The 21,410-nt window shown below is 34.6% G+C and overlaps 1 protein-coding gene across 1 annotated transcript in view; it reads left to right on the forward strand.

The window, feature by feature from the left end:
* LOC136845605 (dynein intermediate chain 2, ciliary-like) overlaps positions 1–21,410 on the forward strand; it is a 187,653-nt gene that overhangs the window by 78,234 nt on the left and 88,009 nt on the right. The window lies entirely within an intron of this gene.

The raw sequence follows: 21,410 nt of genomic DNA on the forward strand, positions 1-21,410 counted from the left end.
AGATGCAAAACGATTTCGCTCTGTGACAAGGCGGTAGTAAACGCACGTACACAAAGTTACCTACGCAGTTTTCTGTTAGGATTCGGTGATGTGTGCTTTTTTAATCGAAATGTTTACGTAAATATCTCTCTCTCTCTCTCTCTCTCTCTCTCTCTCATGTAAGCAGAAGTGTATGGCGTTAATTTTAAGATACAGTTTATGTCAATAATTATATTCTTGTAATTTTATCAGCAAGACAAAAATTACTTTAGAAACTTAAAAATACAGTAACAAGTTACTGTACTAATTATTTTTGTATTTATTCATGATACGCGGTTTTTCCCTTGTAGCCACCTGAATATATGATATATTCGTACGTGACTATTCCTCTGATGTGATTTGAAATATCACACTCCTTTGTTGTCTGGGGTTAAGAACGACCAGTAATTTTTTCATATCATTTTGACCAACATGTTCAGTATAAAGTAACCAGTGATTAAATCATTGGAATAACCTTAAGAATTTTGATATATTAAACAGTCCATTTTTTATTATGGTACACACATCCTTTTTCATGAAACAGAATTACATATTTTATTAAATATAACTGTTTTATGAAAGAGCATGTGTAGGGTACATCATGATAAAAAAGTTCTAATTAGAATAATTAAATTCGTATGTATATTGCAGTGATTTAGTTACTGGATTTTTATAGCTGCACGTGTTTGTCAACATAATCCTAAAGAATTTGATCTTAACCTCAGACAACAACAAAAAAGTTTGAGCTTTCAGATATCAGGAAAGGGACAGTCACACACAAATATCATATATTCAGGTTATTACAAGGGCAAAGCCTATTATCAAGAATAAATACAAAAACAATCAGTACCTTGCTACTATAATTAATAAACGATGAGCTTCGAAAGTCATTTTTACGTTCCTAATTTTCAGAGGTAAATCTTACCACGTCCATAAGGGCGATTTTCAGAGGAAATCTAGCCATGTTCATAAGGCAGATTTTCAGAGGAAATCTAACCATGTTCATAAGGCAGATTTTCAGAGGAAATCTAGCCACGTTCATCAGGCAGATTTTCAGAAGAAATCTAGCTATGTTCATAAGGCAGATTTTCAGAGGAAATCTAGCCACGTTCATCAGGCAGATTTTCAGAGGAAATCTAACCACGTTCATAAGGCAGATTTTCAGAGAAAATCTAGCCATGTTCATAAGGCAGATTTTCAGAGGAAATTTTCCTAACCACGTTCGTAAGGCAGATTTTAAGAGGAAATCTAGCCACGTTCATAAGGGCAGATTTTCAGAGGGGATCTAGCTACGTTCACAAGGGAAGATTTTCAGAGGGGATCTAGCTACGTTCACAAGGGAAGATTTTCAGAGGGGATCTAGCTACGTTCACAAGGGAAGATTTTCAGAGGGGATCTAGCTACGTTCACAAGGGAAGATTTTCAGAGGAAATCTAGTTGCGTTCATAAGGGCAGATTTTCAGAGGAAATCTAGCCTAGTTCACAAGGGCAGATTTTCAGAGGAAGTCTAGCTATGTTCTTAAGGGCAGATTTTCAGAGTAAATCAAGCCACGTTCATAAGGACGGATTTTCAGAGGAAATCTAGCTATGTTCATAAAGGCAGATTTTCAGAGTAAATCTAGCCACATTCATAAGGACAGATTTTCAGAGTAAATCTAGCCACGTTCATAAGGGCAGATTTTCAGAGGAAATCTTGCTGTTGATAAGGGCAGATTTTCAGAGTAAATCTAGCCACGTTCATAAGGGCAGATTTTCAGAGGAAATCTAGCTACTTTCACAAGGGCAAATTTTCAGAGGAAATCTAGCTACGTTCACAAGGGCAAATTTTCAGAGGAAATCTTACCACGTTCATAAGGCAGTTTTTCAGTCAGAGAAAATGTGGCTACGTTCATAAAGGCAGACAAAAAAAGCATTCAATAACTTGCTACTATAATATGTAAACGGTAAGCTGCAAAAGTCATCTTTGTATTCCTGATTTTCAGAGGAATTCTAACTACGTTCGTGAGGCAGATTTTCAGAGGAAATCTAGCCACGTTCATAAGGGCAGATTGTCAGAGGAGATCTAGCTACATTTATAAGGCAGATTTTCAGAGGAAATCTGGCTACGTTCATAAGGCAGATTTTCAGTGGAAATCTACTTACATTCATAAGGGCAGAGTTTCAAAGGAAATCTAGCTACGTTCATAAGAGCAGATTTTCAGAGGAGACCTATCTACATTTTTAAGGCAGATTTTCAAAGGAAAAAAAGTTAAGTATACCTTAGTTTTTCAAAGGAAATCCAGCTAAGTTCATAAGAGCAGATTTTCAGAGGAGATCTAGCTACATTTTTAAGGCCGATTTTCAGAGAAAATCTAGCTACGTTCATAGGGCAAATTTTCAAAGGAAATCTAGCTATGTTCATAAGGCAGATTTTCAGAGGAGATCTAGCTACATTTTTAAGGCAGATTTTCAAAGGAAATCTAGCTATGTTCATAAGGCAGATTTTCAGAGGAGATCTAGCTACATTTTTAAGGAAGATTTTCAGAGGAAATCTAGCTATGTTCATAAGGCAGATTTTCAGAGGAAATCTAGCTACGTTCATAGGGCAGATTTTCAAAGGAAATCTAGCTACGTTCATAAAGGCAGATTTTCAGAGGAGATCTAGCTACATTTATAAGGCAGATTTTCAGAGGAAATCTAGCTACGTTCATAAGGCAGATTTTCAGAGGAAATCTAGCTACGTTCATAGGGCAGATTTTCAATGGAAATTTAGCTACGTTCATAGTGCAGATTTTCAGAGGAAATCTAGCTACGTTCATAAGGCAGATTTTCAGAGGAAATCTAGCTACGTTCATAAGGCAGATTTTCAGAGGAAATCTAGCCACGTTCATAAAGGCAGATTTTCAGAGGAAATCTAGCTACGTTCATAAGGGCAGATTTCAGAGAGAAATGTGGCTACGTTCATAAGGGCAGGCAAACGAACCTCTCAGTCTCGACTCTCCTGAGTTTCTATCCAAGTTTGGCTTTCAGAAAATCACGGTGGGCAGTTTGTGCTGGTTCCTTCCGGAACCAGGCGGTCAGTTGCAGCTGGATAGGGTGTACCAGGTTACTTGTCCCGGACTGGTTGCTGTTACTTCTTCTCTTTGTTCAAGCCGGTTTTGCATAGAGGATGTTGTTGTGTTGTATGGAGAATAGTGTTGTTTTTTATATCGGGTTATTGTTTGCCATATCGAGTATTATTATTTCCCATATAGAATATTTTTATTTTCTATATAGAATAGTTATTTTCTAGTTAAGAACAATATTTCATATAGAATATATAGGATGTTTTTTATAGAAAAAAATGTAGAACATTGTTCTGAATAGAAAGAAACTTATTTTCAATATAGAACATTCGATATATTCTGTATAGAATATTGTTACTTTCTAGAAAATAACTACTCTGTATAGAAAAAAGAATGTTATTTTCTATATACTATATTTTCTATAAAGAACATTGTTATTTTCTATATAGAATATTCTGAATTTCTATATAGAATATTGTTATACTCTCCTCTCTGTGTAAACGATTGCTTTGCATATAGTATATTGTTATTTTATCTTCTCATTATAATCGCAAGTTTTGCATATAGAATGTTGTTATATTGTATATAGAATTTTTTTATTTTCTACTATCTTTATAAAAACCAGTTTTAAACAAAGAATATTGTTATATTGTATATAAAATATTGTTGATTTTCTTCAATTATTAAAGAGATATGCTGCTTTGGTTTGCATAAGGAATATGTAGTGGGAAATGTATGGCTGTATGCGAAAACTTGATTAGCTAAAATGACATTAAAGAAATATTCGATTTGAGTAAGAATACAGAGTTACAGACGCACATCAAGTTGATTAAAATTCCCGAAATAAAATATTCAGTTTTACATATGTACAGTATATATATGTATATATGTGTGTGTGAAGATATTATATATATATATATATATATATTTATATATATATATATATATATATATACTATATATATATATACATTATATATATATTATATATATACATACATATATATTTACATATATACATTATATATATGCACACATACATACATACATACATACATACATACATACAAGTTCCTCACAGGTAATCCCAAACCTTTTACCAGTTTTTGAAAATTTGGTTATTCCAGTTTTTTTTCAAGTCTTTAAATTGCTGGCCCAAGGTTATCGTAAAGGATAACGAGTGAGTTGGGAGGGTGAGTGCGTTCGGTCGTACGACTGCAGCAATGTCATTGGCACGTGGAGGTGGAGCAGTAAATTGTAGTGTTCTGTGATACGCGCTTTTACGCGAGTATTGTAGTGCTCTTTTGTGGAACCATCTTTTAAGGGGAAATGGCTTTATTGTGTGTGTGTGTATGTGTATATGTATATATATATATATATATATATATATATATATATATATATATATATATATATATATATATATATATATATATATATATATATATGTATATATATATATGGATATATATATATATATGAAGATATATATATATATATAAATAAATATATATATACTGTACATGCATATAAAGAGAGAGAGAGAGAGAGAGAGAGAGAGAGAGAGAGAGAGAGAAAGAGGAATCATGGCGAGGTCTGAGAAGATATGGGCTCATCCTTCTATGCTAATAACTGTTTTGACTCTCTGACCCAAGCATTGAATTACTGTAGTTAGCAGATATATATATATATATATATATATATATATATATATATATATATATATATATATATATATATATATATATATATATATATATGTGTGTGTGTGTGTGTGTGTGTTTGTTTTAAATTGTGATTATAGTTTGTTCACGGTTTTCCTAGTTCTCGTTTGCCTTTAAACCTCTGTCCTGTCATACTGCCGCTGTGGACATAACATTTCAAGTAGTATATAATAAAACCAGATCTTAATCATTTATGGAAAGATAGCAGTAATTCATTCTATATGAAAAGTCCTACTAGATCATTTACACCGTGCTGCTGTGAAACATCAGCTTGTTTTATTTACAGAATCTTGAAGGGGAAAACTAAAATGAAACCAATTTCCAGATGCTTAAACCTTCCCATCTTGGAAAGACATCACGGAAAAGAGAATTGTCATGCTGCCCCACCGAAGAGAAAAAAATCACAGAAACAAGCACTTAGATTCACGTGAGCGATAGCCTTCATGGTCAGTAGGCTCAGTTTTTAATAACAGGAGTAGAAAATAAAGGTTTCATGCGTGTGTAACCTTGTAGATGGGATGGCTAGCGTCCCTTGGTTTAGTACATGCTCTAGTGGGTGCGCAAAGAGAACCATACCAGAACGATGCACGGATGTACGCAAGTTATGTGGAGAAATAATATGCACTTTAATTGTGTGGAAGAATAGTATGTGCGTGAATGTGAAGGAACAGTATGTAGTTAAATTATGTGAAGGAATAGTAGGCTTTGTAGTTGAATCATGTAAAGGAATAGTATGTACTTAAATTATCAGAAGAAATAGGGTGGAGAGGAATAGAATTGAGCTGAAATAGATTCATTGAAACAAATTAGTAATCTTTTTGCTATTGATTGAAATCAACATGAATTAATGGATAATTAATTATGCAGATGCTGATGTGATTGGTTATCATGATTCTCGATCTAAACCCGGAACTGATGCGAGTAATTACCATAGATAGATCCGTCACCTGAAGACAATATCCAAGAAACAGGGAAAACGAAAGTTGACAGAGAGTTCCAGGAAAACTCTGAGGGTTAGTATGTAAAATAGAATGATTTGTAGTTATGCAACTGTTGAAGATTTTATACAACTGACAATATTACCATCAGTGATGAATATTCTTATTCTTTTATATCAGTTCATGCCATTATATCCAGTGAAATATGAAAGTGAAATGAAGTAAAACGAATTGTTACTGGTAGCCGGTCTCGGACCATGCTCCCATTCTGTAATGTATTGTCACTGATAACACTATGCTCAGTCATTCTTAGCATTAGAATTTGTTTGGGCTAACTTGGACTCATAATTTTTATTTTTTATTTTATTTATCATTTTGTTTCTTTATTTACGTATTTATTTATATTTATTTATTTGTTTATTTGTTTACTCATTTGCTCAGCTTGAAATTTATAAATCACGTAACAGTGTTGGTCCTCACTAATCCAACCTCTTCAGAAACACCTCAGACATGTTATTCCGTTGTTATTGATGTATCTACCGTCTTCTGCGTGGCTGTGCTCAGACTTCATGACCTCGTTTTTACGAAGCAACACAAGCAACAATAAGTTTTATTCAGAAGATGTCCTCCTTATGACCTGGGTTCTCAAGCCGTATATGTCTGAAGAATTTCCTGTAATGCAAACCGAGTGTTCGTGTACCTTGTGTTAATTCGTTTTGCTGAAGATCAACATCTTAATACTTTTATTTACTAAGTTGTTACATTTGTCTTTCTAATTTAATTTAACATGATGTAGAACAGTCCTCTGGGGAGTGTTGTGCATGCTGATTGCGTGAAAATTTATATTAAATCGTTATTTTCTTGTGTATTGCTTTCCTTGTTTACTTTGTTTTTTAACTTTTTTTCACGTTAAAACTTGCCCAACATATTCATATTTAAATTGTTGTTTTACAACTCCAGTTTTAGGTTTCTTTTTCTGTCCGCACTTTTTCTGTCCGCACTTTTTCTCTCTGCCCTCAAATCTTAAAAACTACTGACGCTAGAGGACTGCAAATTGATTTGTTGATCATCCACCTTCCAATCATCAAACATACCAAATTGCAGCCCTCTAGCCTGAGTAGTTTTTATTTTATTTAAGGTTAAAGTTAGCCACAATCGTGCTTCTGGCAACGATATAGGCGAGAATACCACCGAGCCGTGGTTAAAATTTCATGGGCCGCGACTCATACAGCATTACACCGGAACCACCGAAAGATAAATCTGTCTTCCGTGGCCTTGATTATACGATGTACAGAAAACTCGATTGCGCCGAAGTCTCCGGCGAATTTATTTACTTGTTTATTTAGTGATTTGAGTTATTAGTTTATGTATATTTTAGCATGCATATCTCTGTTGACTGTAATTTTTTATGTATTTTATATAACTAAGGGGTAGTCTTTGGTAAGGAAACTTTCCCAATAAGATCTTCTTATTTATATTGTTGGTTTCTCTTATGAAAAACTCGATTTAACACTTATATCTACTTTGAACACAAAACAATCCAAAACGATAACTTTATTACCACGCATTATCCAGAGGGGGTCACCTTGGTAAAATCCCATCAAAATCATCTGAGAAAAATCCCCTAAGGTAAATCCCGAAAGCCCCAAACCACCTCAGAAACCCCCCCCCCTGGTAAATCCCGGCTAAGGTAAATCCCGAAAGCCCCAAAACACCTCAGAAACCCCTCCCCCCCTGGTAAATCCCGGACAAGCTGCTTGGCACATTTCACCAGCAACCAGGCCACCACTGCCACTACCACGTGCTTTCGCGGTGTCGTAACCGGTGTACCCAGTATCTGGTTATCGCTAGGTTACTCCTGAAGGAGGAGGACTCTGTCCAGGTATCCTGTGTGGACGCATTAAGTATGTCCTTAGGATGTCCTTGAAACTGGTTGCCATCTTTTTATGGATGATTGAATCACGGTTGACGCGTGGCTGAGTGTTTTGTGTGTGTACGTATGTTCGTTTCGACCTGTTTGTTTTGGCTCGTAGTAGATGTAGGATGTGGTTACCTGATGGTGTATCACTGTTTGCTGTTGCAGAGATGAATGTGATTTTGTAGTTGAGGTTTATAGTCGATATATAGATCATTATAACACATTTATAATCCCCTTTATTCACTGACATAAACGTGCATATTACATGCATACATACATAAACATACATATATTTAGATATGTGTGTACATGTGTATGTGTGGCTCTGTACACGTAATTTTATATGTAGACTTTATAAGTAGATGTTTATGGTCGTTATGTACATTGTTTACTGTGTGCACACACATAAAATGCGTACATACATTCAACATACCTTTATATATGTACAGTGTATATATATATAAATATATATATATATATATATATATATATATATATATATATATATATATATATATATGTGTATATGTGTGTGTGTGTGTATATACATATATGTATATACAGATAGAGAGAGAGAGAGAGAGAGAGACACACACACGCACAAAAGAAATTGTGTGTACTGTGGGTGGGTGTGGTTGCGGTTACATGCGCATTTGTAATACGTGAGTAATCTTTATATGAAGTCATCGCTAGTATTTAATAGCCGTGATTTACGTCGACCTTGAGTCTTGTCCTCGAATACAGCCTTTTTAACAAATCTTCCGTTATATTATGCTAATTCTGGATTTGTGTGGCAGGGTAAAGTCATTGTTATTCAGTTCCCAAGGTACACGAGGAAATGCGTATGGCGTATGAGTGGAAAAACTGATACACACGCATGCACACACACACAGATTATATATGAATATGTGTTTATATACAGGGTATTTATATATGTGTGTGTGAACACACACACATATATATATATATATATATATATATATATATAGGGTATTTATATATATGTGTGTGTTTATATATATATATATATATATATATATATATATATATATATATATATATATATATATATATATATATATATATATATATAGAGAGAGAGAGAGAGAGAGAGGAGGAGGAGGAGGAGGAGGAGGAGGAGGAGGAGGAGGAGGAGGAGGAGGAGGAGGATGAGGAAGACTCTTGTCACGCTTGTTTGCAGAGGGCTGGATTCTGGGTGTTGAATGTTGAAAAGAAAAAATTCTTTACCCTAGTAAAACAGAACATCTTTGCCCAAAAAGACAATTAAAAAAAATAAAAAATATCTAAAAATAAAAAAACAAAAGAAAAAGATTTTTTTAAATGCATCACTAACGCCCTCTTATCATTCCATGTATAGGCAGTCCAGCCGATTCACACCAATGAAATATAAGTATATTTGTGTCCATTTGACTTCCACTAAAGTAAACTATATATATATATATATATGTATATATGTATATATATATATATATATATATATATATATATATATATATATATATATATATATACATATATATTTATATATATATATATATATATATATATATATGTGTATATATTATATATGTAATGTTGTATGAAAAAAACATACAACGGTGGCTGTAAACGAAAAATGTTAAATAACAGACTTCCAAGCCACATTCCTCTTACTTACGAAACTGATAAACATCGCAAGAGCCCGTATTGTCTCCAGCATGGACACAAATTCCTACATACACATGTATACATATGTATATATGTGTGTATATATGTATCTATATATACATATATTTTTATATATAGTATTTATATATATACAGTATGTATATATATATATATATATATATATATATATATATATATATATATATATATATATATATATATATCAAATAGATGAATAAATGTGATTTATGTTGGTGAAGTAATGGTTTCAACACCACGCATATGTAAACGAGAGAATTTTAAAACTGTAGAAAAGCTTTTTCCCGCAAGACGCAGGATGTTCAGCAATGAAGACCCAACGGCACAATTTACTTTGTCAGAGTCAAATGGACACAAATATATTTAAATTTTATTCGTGTGAGGTGGCTGAACTACCTATATGGAATGATAAGAGGGCGTTTGTGACGCACTGACAGTGTTTTATCTTTTGTCTGTTTTTCTTTTGGTTTTTTTATATTTTTTTTATATTTTTAGTTGTCCTTTTTGGCAATGATATTCATTTTATATGGTTAAATATTTTTTTGGACTTTTATATCCAGAACCCGGAATCCAGCCTTATGCAAAGAAACGTGACAAGTGTCTTCCTCCTCTCTCTCTCTCTCTCTCTCTCTCTCTCTCTCTCTCTCTCTCTCTCTCTCTCTCTCTCTCTCTCTGTCAAACCTGTTTACAGCATCCTATCAAGTAGTTGCTATGCATAGTGAGTGCCCTGCGCATACAAGATGTTTGCTTCGTCATCTGAGTCGATACCGTCCTGTTGCAGTCCTTTGACTCATCCTAAAATCCTACGATTTCCAGTTGCAGTCCTTGCAGAATAGGATGGCTGCTGATCCTGTCCTTATAGGATTGTAGAAAAGATTTGTTTCATTGTATAGGTAGAAACCGTCCATTTTCAATCCTTCGACCCATCCTGCAATTCTAAAATCTTCACCTGCAATCCTTACAGAAAAGGATGGGGATCGATCCTGTCCTTGTAGGATTTTAAGGTATTTTCTTCATCATCTAAATCGAAATTGGCCAGTTGCAATCCTTCGACCCATCCTGAAATCCTAAAATCTCCAATTGCAATCCGTACAGAATAGGATGGCGGTTGATCGCGTTCTTTGTAGGAGTTTAAGGTATCTGTTTCAAAGGCGAAACCGACCAGTTGCAATCCCTTGACTCATCCTACAATCTTAAGATCTCCAATTGCAAACCTTGCAGAAAAGGATGCTGGTCCTTCCAATCCCTGTACGATTTTCAGGCAATTGTTCATCATCTGGGTAGAAACCGCCCTGTTGCAATCTTTCGACCAATCCTAAAATCCTACAGTCTCCAATTGCAATCCTTACAGAAAAGGATGTTGATCCATCCTGTCCCTGTAGGATTGTAAGGAAAATTTACTTCGTCATCTGAGGCGAAACCCTAGTTGCAATCCTTTGACCCATCCTGAAATCCTACGATTTCTGGTCCTGAAATCCTACGATTTCTGATCCTGAAATCCTACGATTTCTGATCCTGAAATCTTACGATTTCTAATCCTGAAATCCTACAATTTCTAATCATCAAATCCTACAATCTCCATTCGCAATCCTTACAGAATAGGATGGCCACTGATCCTGTCCTTGCAGGATTTTAGGATCGCGGAAGTTCCTAGTCGTCGCAGGAAGGAAGAGGAAAGCACATAGCTTGAAGTCTCTCTTACACTCGACAGATCCACAGAGTCATGGTTGGAGAGGCGAAGTTTTTTCCATCATTGTATTGATTTCCTTGACGGAGCAGAACTTTATATTGTTCCTAGTTTTTTTTTTTTTTTTTTTTTTTTTTTTGAGAGAGAGAGAGAGAGAGAGAGAGAGAGAGAGAGAGAGAGAGAGAGAGGCTGTAGAGCGGGCCAGTTGCGCAAAGCTGATGTTTACGTAAGGTAGAAAGTGACTGTTATTCGGTAATATCTTTGTTGTATGTTTTATTGAGATTCTTGAAAGTCCCCAAAAAGGTCGCAATCTACGTAATTTAGGTTCATTTTTTCGGGTGCCGTGAGCATTAATTCTCTCTCTCTCTCTCTCTCTCTCTCTCTCTCTCTCTCTCTCTCTCTCTCTCTCTCTCTCTCTCTCACAGCATATTTTAGATTTAGTTTTGTAGAGTACTCGTGAGGATCAGTTCTCTCTCTCTCTCTCTCTCTCTCTCTCTCTCTCTCTCTCTCTCTCTCTCTCTCTCTCTCACAAGCACCAACGGATATAGCGATGAGTGGAATTCTATTTTGAGACTTTAGAAAGTGGATGATATCACAGTCAAAATAAACGATTAGTATCTGACTGAATTTAAAGAGATGGTTGCATTCTTCAATCAGCTGTTTAGTCATACCGTCAACACTGATCTGTTTTGCACTGATTCAGTCAACTAAAACTATCCAATTTGACGTAAGACTCAGATCTACGAAATTGGATCTAGCCTAATAATTCTAACCTTGAAGTTATGGTAACAACTAGAGTAAGAAGTGAACAATTTAGTTAGTTTCCTTGATTGCTGTTTTTTTTATTTATTTTTTTTTATTCTGAGAACGAGATTCAAAATCTGTTGTTTATCAGATTAAGCTGGCCTTGTTCCAAGCACGGGCTCTTGCTTTGATGAGGTTGATGTGTTTGTTTTGTGTATATATATATAATATATATATATATATATATATATATATATATATATATAATATATATATATATATAATATATATATATATATATATATATATATATATATATATATCTATACATATGTATAATGTATAATGTTGTTTATTTTTATATTATATATATATGTGTGTATACTGTATGTATATTCATTTCCGTAGACTGTTATAAGATTGACAGCGTATCTGAATATGCATAGCGAAGACAGATGAATATCAGCTATCATGTAAACTCTGGAGGCTGTTTTGTGTTGTCTATTTAAAAAGATAAAATATCATGAATAAAAATGAAGGAAATGACATGGCTATATGACTCATCCGTGTGTCAATGTTTGAGAAGTGACATCGACAGATGACTAAGGCTCAATTTAATGTAACGCGTCATGCCTAAGGAATTTGAATTACTGTGTGAATTACTTTCTGTTGGCTGAATATTATCGTAAATGTCATGATTTATCAATGTTGATAACATAATTGTGCGAAAATGTTTGGTTTTATTTTTTGAGGTTTAATGATAAACCATTTTAATGCGCATAATGTTGCAGCGTCAGAGTGTGAATTCAAAATAATTTATGCATCTGAAGTTATGCAGAATTTCTACAGATATGTAGAAATCTGGGAAGTTGATAATTTAATCATTTAAGTATCTAAATTTTTGTCGAATTTATGTAGATATTTATGTATAAACCTAACAGTATATAATTTTATAAGTATCTAAATTTAGAGAATTTATGTAGATATTCATGTAAAAACTTAAATGATTTATTAATTCAGGTATCTAAATGCATGTAGAATTTATGTAGATATTTATGTAGAAACTTAATAAGTTAATAATTCAGTCATTTAAGTATCCAAATTTATGTATATATTTATTTAGAAACAATAATTTAATCTTCAATAATTCAAGCATCTAAATTTATGTAGAAAATACGTATATATTTATGTAGAAACTTAATCATTTAATTTTTAATAATTCAAGTACCTAAACTCTTGTAGAATTTATGTAGATATTTACGTAAAAACTCCTTTGTAAAAACGTATATGCAATACGAACTCCTTTTCTGAGAAGCGCAGTCATACTTCTTTATTTATGTCTTTTGTCTTGACTTAAATTCGTCGAATTATGTGGTTTTCCGGAATGACGTCATTTGGATGACACCGCGTCACCGCAAGTTACGTTGGGAGATTTCGACGCTGCAGATGACTATCTTATTGATATTTGGGTTCCATGAAAATGTAGTTTTATAATTAAAATTTTAGTTTTATGATTAAAAATATAGGTTTATAATTAAAAAATTTAGTTTTATAATTAAAAATAGATTTTATAATTTAAAGATGTAGTTTTACAATAAAAAATATGGCTTTATAATTGAAAAATATAGTTTTATAACGAAAAAATGTAGTTTTATAATTAGAAATTTTAGTTTTATGATTAAAAATATAGGTTTACAATTAAAAATGTATTTTTATAATTAAATATATTATATATATTAAAGATATAGTTATATAATAAAAATATAGCTTTATAATTGAAATATATAGTTTTATAATTAAAAAATGTAGTTTTATAATTAGAAATTTTAGTTTTATAATTAAAAATATAGGTTTATAATTAAAAAATGTATTTTTAAAATTAAAAATTATATATATTTTAAATATATAGTTTTATAATAAAAAATATAGCTTTATTATTGAGAAATATACTTTATGATTAAAAAATATAGTTTTATAATTAAAAATAGATTTTATGATTTAAAGATATAGTGTTTTAATAAAAATTTTAACAAAAAATATAGCTGTGTAATAAAAAATATACTTTATAATTAAAAATATAGTATTATAATTAAAAAATGTAGTTTTATAATTAAAAATGTATTATGTAATTTGAAGATATAGTTTTATAATAAAAATATAGCTTTATAACTGAAAAATATACTTTGGTTCAAATTAAAAATAGGCCTGTGAGTCTGACATCTAGTTTTATCAGGGTAATGAAAAAAAATGAAACATTTAATGAAAAATAGATTGTTCTAGGACAATATGGTTTTTTCCCTGTTAGTCCACTGTCTGATAAATGAAAAGATCAGATGTGTTTACCTAGACTTTGCAAAAGCTTTTCAAGGTAGATCTGAAAAAAATTAGAAAACATAACATTGTTGACAAAGTAGGAAGATGGATAAAAGAATTTTTGCAAAATAGAAAACAGATAGTGATTGCAAACGATGAGAAATCGGATGAAGCTACTCTACCACAGGGTCGGTGTTAGCTCATTCTGTTTGTGATTATGATTCAGACTCTAAGGACTCAGTAGTAAGAAGTTTCGCAGATGACACTCTCTTGTGATGAAGATCTCTCTAAACAAAATATATAAATCAGAGATAAATAGGATGGTATTTAACTCTGATAAATTTGAATCAATCTATGGTGATAAAGTAGGGAATCTATATGCATATAAAGGACCTAATAATGAGACTCACAAACAAGGAAGCAGTTAAAGCTTGGTGTGATGTTGAATAGGAATATGTTAACAATGATCAAATAGCAATTCTATTGGCAAAATGCAAAGCAAAAATGGGAATGTTGTTCCGGCACTTCAAAACTAGAAAAGCTGAACACATGATTATGCTTTATAAAACGTACGTACGTAGTCCACTTGAATATTGCAATATAATATGGTACCCACACTACCAAAAGGATATTGCACAAATAGAGAGTGTACAAAGGTCATTTACAGCTGGGAAAGAGAAGTTAAGGACCTTGACTACTGGGAAAGACTACAATTTAAATTTATAGTCTTGAAAGGAGAAGAGAACGCTACATGGTAATTCAAGCATGGAAACAGATTTACCGAAACATCATGGAACTAAAATTATCAAAAAAGCAAGCAGAGGTAGATTAATGCCAAAACTATACCAGGAAAATTAAGGAAAGCACACAGGACATTAATCCACCACGCACCAGCATCGATAATGCAGCGTCTATTCAATGCGCTACCAGCTCATCTTAACAGGAGTGAGCGTAGATGTGTTTAAGAATTTCGACAAATTCTAAGATGCATCCCAGACCATCCAAGACTGGAAGATGCAAATATACCGGAAGATGCGTTAGCAACTCTCTGGTAGACATCAAAGGTGCCTCACACTGAGGACCCAACGAACGAATTGTAAGGTCTGTAAGGTAAGGCCAGAATACTAATAACTTTGACGTTTGTGCGACAATCTGTTTACTGCAATTGACTTTAATTTTCTTACACTAATTTGATTTCTTGGAAGCTAGTTGTGGCCCTTTTAATTTTTACATGAATTTCTGTTGTGAGTTGTGTATACGATCAAAACCTCCTTCGGGGGATACTGCCGTCAGTGCACCTCACGCGATGCATTGTAGGCATTACTTAATGAGGTTCATTGCAGCGTCCCTTCGGCCCTAAACTGCACCCACTTTCATTCTTTTTACTCTACCTCCATTCATATTCTCTTTCTTCCATCTTACTTTCCTCAGCCCTCTCCTGACAATCGTTTCAGAGTGCAACTGCGAGGTTATCTTCCTGTTATTCCTTTAGGACCTTTTAACTTAATTTCCATCTTAGCGCCGAATGACCTGAGGTCCCAGCGCGTGGCCTTTGGCCTAAATCCTATATTCCATTCCATTCCTGCTACCAAAAGCCATCAACATGAAGTAGTTTGGAATGAAGGTCAAAAGTTCAAGTTTGATGACATCATTTTAACATCTTGTGGTTAAACCTGATGCAAAGACGTCAGCATTAGCGGTCAAAGTGAAGAGTATGTGCTTGCATGTGGGACAGACACATTAACAGACATCCGGGACATCAATTTTCCCAGATGCCTTGAAAACGTGTCTGCATTACACTGCAATTATTAAACCTGAAATGAACCGGTATCGGTCACCCTCCGCTGGTGATGTTGACAGTTAGCTCGGGGAGTTCCAGCTAGTTAATTTCGCTGCTGATTTTTTTTCACATGCATTCACTCTTCCTGGTATTCGTCATTTTGGTAATATAGGAAAAAACTGTACATATTTGAACGCTTTCTCTGGTCTTGTTTATGGATTTGTTTGTAACTTTAGTAATGTCTTAGTTATGAAAATTAGCTGAATAGACTGGAAAAAGGTGTTTTCCGAGGTACTTGTATACGTGGTCTCCGAAAATACATCAGACTGCTTTAATTGTTTTGGTATTAATTATACTGTAGCTATTGGTATTATTCATACGGTAGCTATATTAATGTGAATACTTCTTGTATGTGTATATATAATATAAATAGGTAATATATATATATACACGTACATATATACATATATACATATATATATATATATATATATATATATATATATATATATATATATATATATATATATATACATATTTTCAGTTTGAATTACTCTCTTAAGGTTTAGTGTTGAAGGTAAGTTATCCCAGTGGAATTTGCATGGGCGTACCAGACAATCAATATTCCTGGTTTTCCCTGATCTTTTTTTGTTTATTAAGTTTACGGTAAAATTGATGAACATTTGTGTTGAATAATGAATGCAATGGACAGTCAGGAATTGGATAAATGATAGACATTCTTATTGTTTTGGGGCATCAGAAGCTTACTCAGGTATAATTGTCAATGTGTAACTCTAAAATTTCGTCCTCCATCCAAATGTTCATAAGGCCAGATTCAGGCTATATTTTGACTTAATAGGCATGCTAATTAAAGCCTAAAATCGCTTGCTACCAACAGGATGTAAGCCTATTACGTGCTTCGATAATTGAAGTTGGTTTTCCTTAAGGAAACAAAGTAAATGTCAGCCAATATATTGTTCACATTTTTATACAAATTAGTCAAGTTGTTTGAAGCAGTAGATCTTAATCTTTGGGTTTATTTGGGCAACCTTGTTGACCCTCTCTCTCTCTCTCTCTCTCTCTCTCTCTCTCTCTCTCTCTCTCTCTCTCTCTCTCTCTCTCTCTCTCTCTCTCATCTTCATACAAATCAGTTAAGTTGTATGTAACAGTAGATCTATATCGTTGGGTTTATTTGGGCAGTCTTGTATCTCTCTCTCTCTCTCTCTCTCTCTCTCTCTCTCTCTCTCTCTCTCTCTCTCTCTCTCTCTCTCTCATCTTCATCTTCGTACAAATCAGTTAAGTTATTTGTAGCAGTAGATTTATATCGTTGGGTTCATTTGGGCAGTCTTGTATCTCTCTCTCTCTCTCTCTCTCTCTCTCTCTCTCTCTCTCTCTCTCTCTCTCTCTCTCTCTCACCTCATTTTCATTCAAATCAGTCTTGTTGTTTGAAGCAGTGGATCTTAATCGTTGAGTTTATTTGGGCAGCCGTTTTGATTCTCTCTCTCTCTCTCTCTCTCTCTCTCTCTCTCTCTCTCTCTCTCTCTCTCTCTCTCTCTCTCTCTCACACACATATTCATACAGATTATTCAGGTTGTTTTTAGCAGTTGATTTTGATCGTTGGGTTTATTTTGGGCAGCCGTGTTGATTCTCTCTCTCTCTCTCTCTCTCTCTCTCTCTCTCTCTCTCTCTCTCTCTCTCTCTCTCTCTCTCTCTCTCTCTCTTTTTTGTACTATGGGGCATCCATTAATTCGTACTTGCCTTTTGCGCAATTTCCTTGACAAGCATTCATTCCTTGGGAATTCTTTAGTTCGTACTTTATCGCGCAACTGACCTTGTCAAACATTCTTGTGAAACAAGTTCAAAAAATCCTTAAAATCCTTTGATTCAGGATTTTCCTTTTTCAAAGGCACCTTGGAAACGCCTTGGGCATTTTGCTCTAAATTGTGGCGCTTTTAACGACATGATAATAGTGTTTACTTTGCCACTGGACATTTTCGCCCTCTGTTCTTGAGCTCTTTCGACATTCCGAATCATTTAAACTGTCGGATATGCATCCTGGGAAATTGTATCGAGTTTCCGCATACGCTGCAGACAGGCATTTTTTTTCCTTTATTGCTGTTATATAAGAAAAGGTGAATACGAAAGAAATTAGGCATTTATTATTTGCATGGAGAATATCATTTCAAATCACGCTATCAAGAGCATTTAGTAAAAGCAGCATAAATATTTACATTTGAGAAGTTAGAATTCTTTCATTTGATGAAAAATAAAGTTTACACTTTCAGAACTTTAACAATTTAAGTTGGTCTCTCTTAAGTCCATCAGGTATGTTCTGTAGACAGATAGATGGTCAAGGAGGACTATAATAAAAGGTAAAATATGGTTAAAAGACTTCTAAAAACGTTAATTATACTCTCACTTCCTACTGTGAAAAGGAACCTTGGGTTACAGACAGCATTGTGCATTACTTCCAGAATATTTAAGAATTAAATTGGTGTTATTTTTCCAGGAAAGGATTAGTCTCTGTCAGTTGAGGATATCAGAAGTCACATCCCATATAAGTCAGCGTTCAGGCCCCACCTGGCTAGAGTGTCGTGTTTCTTGAAAAGGAGATTCTGTCTCTTATTCCAAGCCATGAATCATGTGCCTGTTTGTTAGTCAGCTGTGGGAAATTATAGCCATGGTTGGAAAAGGTATGGGGGCTAGCAAAAGGTTAGTTTCATCTGAAGCCACCCCTGCGAAGGGGTACCTACTGAAAACTAAACTTTCTTCGGTTTTAAGTATTTCGTCACTTCCAGCGTTTCATTTCCAGTAAACCTTTCACTGACGAGACCAAATATTAATGATTAATACGTCCCTGACTTTTGAAATACGAGGAAGGATCTTTTTGGACGATTCCGTTAACGAGTAAAATTTTAACTAACTAGCACCAGGCTAGTCTTGGCCTCAGCTAGCGGACACAAGCCACCACTGAGCGAAACGGAAGTTGAGGGAAAAAAAAGTAATAAAGTTAAAAAAAGTTTAAAAGTAGTTCTTGACCGATGACGACAAGCTGTCTGGGACGTTTTCATGGTCAACTTTGCACTCGTCATTGTGGATGACGTCGGTGGGGTCATTGAAAAGAGAGAGAGAGAGAGAGAGAGAGAGAGAGTGAGTAAATAGCCTCGTCAGCAGCCGTAGCATTGAACCTCGCGACTGCTGTCTGTGTACGCGTCTACGTGGGCAGGGGATCATAAAGTAGCAAATAAAGAAAAGAAGAAGAAGAAGAGAGAGAGAGAGAGAGAGGAAATTTCATTAGCAAGAGAGACAGACAGAGAGGAAATTTCATTAGCACAGAGAGACAGACAGACAGACAGAAGAATTTAATTAGAGAGAAGAATTTAATTAGAGAGAGAGAGAGAGAGAGAGAGAGAGAGAGAGAGAGAGAGAGTGGGAGATGTGAATCCAGTCAAAGCATGGTCAAAACCACCACCACCAGCAGTGAACGTCGAGACTGCTGCTGTCTACGTGTTTACGTGCATGTGTCTAGTGCCCACCTGTAAGTGTACTTTCCAATCGGCCCTCAGCCTTGGCGAGACATACTCAGATAGGTGAGAAAGATGCTCACTGTCCAGTGAAACGGAAGAACCCAGGGAAGGCTTAAATAAACAAACAATAGAGAGAGATAGAGAGAGAGAAGAATTTCATTAGAGAGAGAGAGAGAGAGAGAGAGAGAGAGAGAGAGAGAGAGAGAGAGAGAGAGAGAGAGAGAGAGAGAAATGCTGACTGCCCAGTGAAACGGAAGAACCCAGGAAAGACTTAAATAGACAATATATGTATAGAGAGAGAGAGAGAAGAATTTCATTAGAGAGAGAGAGAGAGAGAGAGAGAGAGAGAGAGAGAGAGAGAGAGAGAGAGAGAGAATGCTGACTGTCCAGTGAAAGAAGAGGAAAGACTTAAATAGACAATATATGTAGAGAGAGAGAGAGAGAGAGAAGAATTTCATTAGAGAGAGAGAGAGAGAGAGAGAGAGAAATGCTGACTGTCCAGTGAAACGGAAGAACCCAGGAAAGACTTAAATAGACAATATATGTATAGAGAGAGAGAGAGAGAGAGAGAAGAATTTCATTAGAGAGAGAGAGAGAGAGAAATGCTGACTGTCCAGTGAAACGGAAGAACCCAGGAAAGACTTAAATAGACAATATATGTATAGAGAGTGAGAGAAGAGAGAGAGAGAGAGAGATGCTGACTGTCCAGTGAAACGGAAGAACCCAGGAAAGACTTAAATAAACAATAGAGAAAGAGAGAGAAGAATTTCATTAGCGAGAGAGAGCGAGAGTAAGAGTGATGCTGACTGACCAGTGAAACGGAAGAGACAAGGAAAGACTTAAATAAACAAGAGATAAGATAAATATGCAAAGGTCTCTGGAGAAACTGCCAGACACACTTGAGGTTTTGGATGACTGAAGAAATCATTATTATGCAAATGTGATGCATAAATAGGATGACAAAAGGAAATCTTGTTGCTGGCCTTCGTGAGTCATTTGCGAGACAGTCGATGAATGAGATTTGTTGTAGAGTAGTTTAGTTTCTCTCTTGTGGTTTATACCGTTTTGCTTTACAGGATGGAGTGTCTGGGAGTGATTTCTGTTGAGTATTAAGCTGGGGAAGGCTTTTTTTTTTGTTTTTCTCGCGATGATGGGATTTCTTCTCTCTCTCTCTCTATTTTTACTGATTTTGATATTCTTAACCTATACCAAGTTTTATGTGAGATTTAAATTCAAATTGTTTTATACTGATATGGCTACTTATGTAGAATACTCCAATGTACAATTGGAAATAAAGGATTATTATTATTATTATTATTATTATTATTATTATTATTATTCTCTCTCTCCTCTCTCTCTTTCTCTCTCTCTCTCTAATAAAATTCTTCTCTGTCCTCTCTCTCTCTCTCTCTCTCTCTCTCTCTCTCTCTCTCTCTCTCTCTCTCTCTCTCTCTCTCTCTCTAATAAAATTCTTCTCTGTGCTGTCCTTTCTCTCTTGCTAATGAAATTCTCTGTGTCTCTCTCTCTCTTGCTAATGAAATTTCTCTCTCTCTCTCTCTCTCTCTCTCTCTCTCTCTCTCTCTCTCTCTCTCCTTTTTAATACCGTCACGCCATTTAATGCGGGGAATGTCCTTGAACTTTGTATCGTTTTTCGTTATGTGCGTAATTTTCTCTCAGTTTCAAACATCGACACACACACCTCATATATACATAAAAGGGTTTATACGTACGTGTGTGTATGCATGTTTATGGTGAGTATTTAATAACCCGCTTCGTCAAGAGTCGTAAAACTGTATGTCGCAAATGTGTCTAGACAGTATTTATCTTGTGTAACAGAATCCTTTGGAAAGTGCAAGCATCTCGTCTAAGACTTTTCCCTCGTGGCATTTACCCCAAACTTCCGCTTTTACTTTCGACACATCCAGTTTTAACTGGTGTATTTAACTCTGCCAATAGGAGGGTCCGATCTTCAGTCGGTCCTCAGCCCTTCCGAGGAAGATTGTACGAGCT

Source organism: Macrobrachium rosenbergii, chromosome 14, assembly GCF_040412425.1.
Source record: "Macrobrachium rosenbergii isolate ZJJX-2024 chromosome 14, ASM4041242v1, whole genome shotgun sequence".
Lineage (NCBI taxonomy): Eukaryota > Metazoa > Arthropoda > Malacostraca > Decapoda > Palaemonidae > Macrobrachium > Macrobrachium rosenbergii.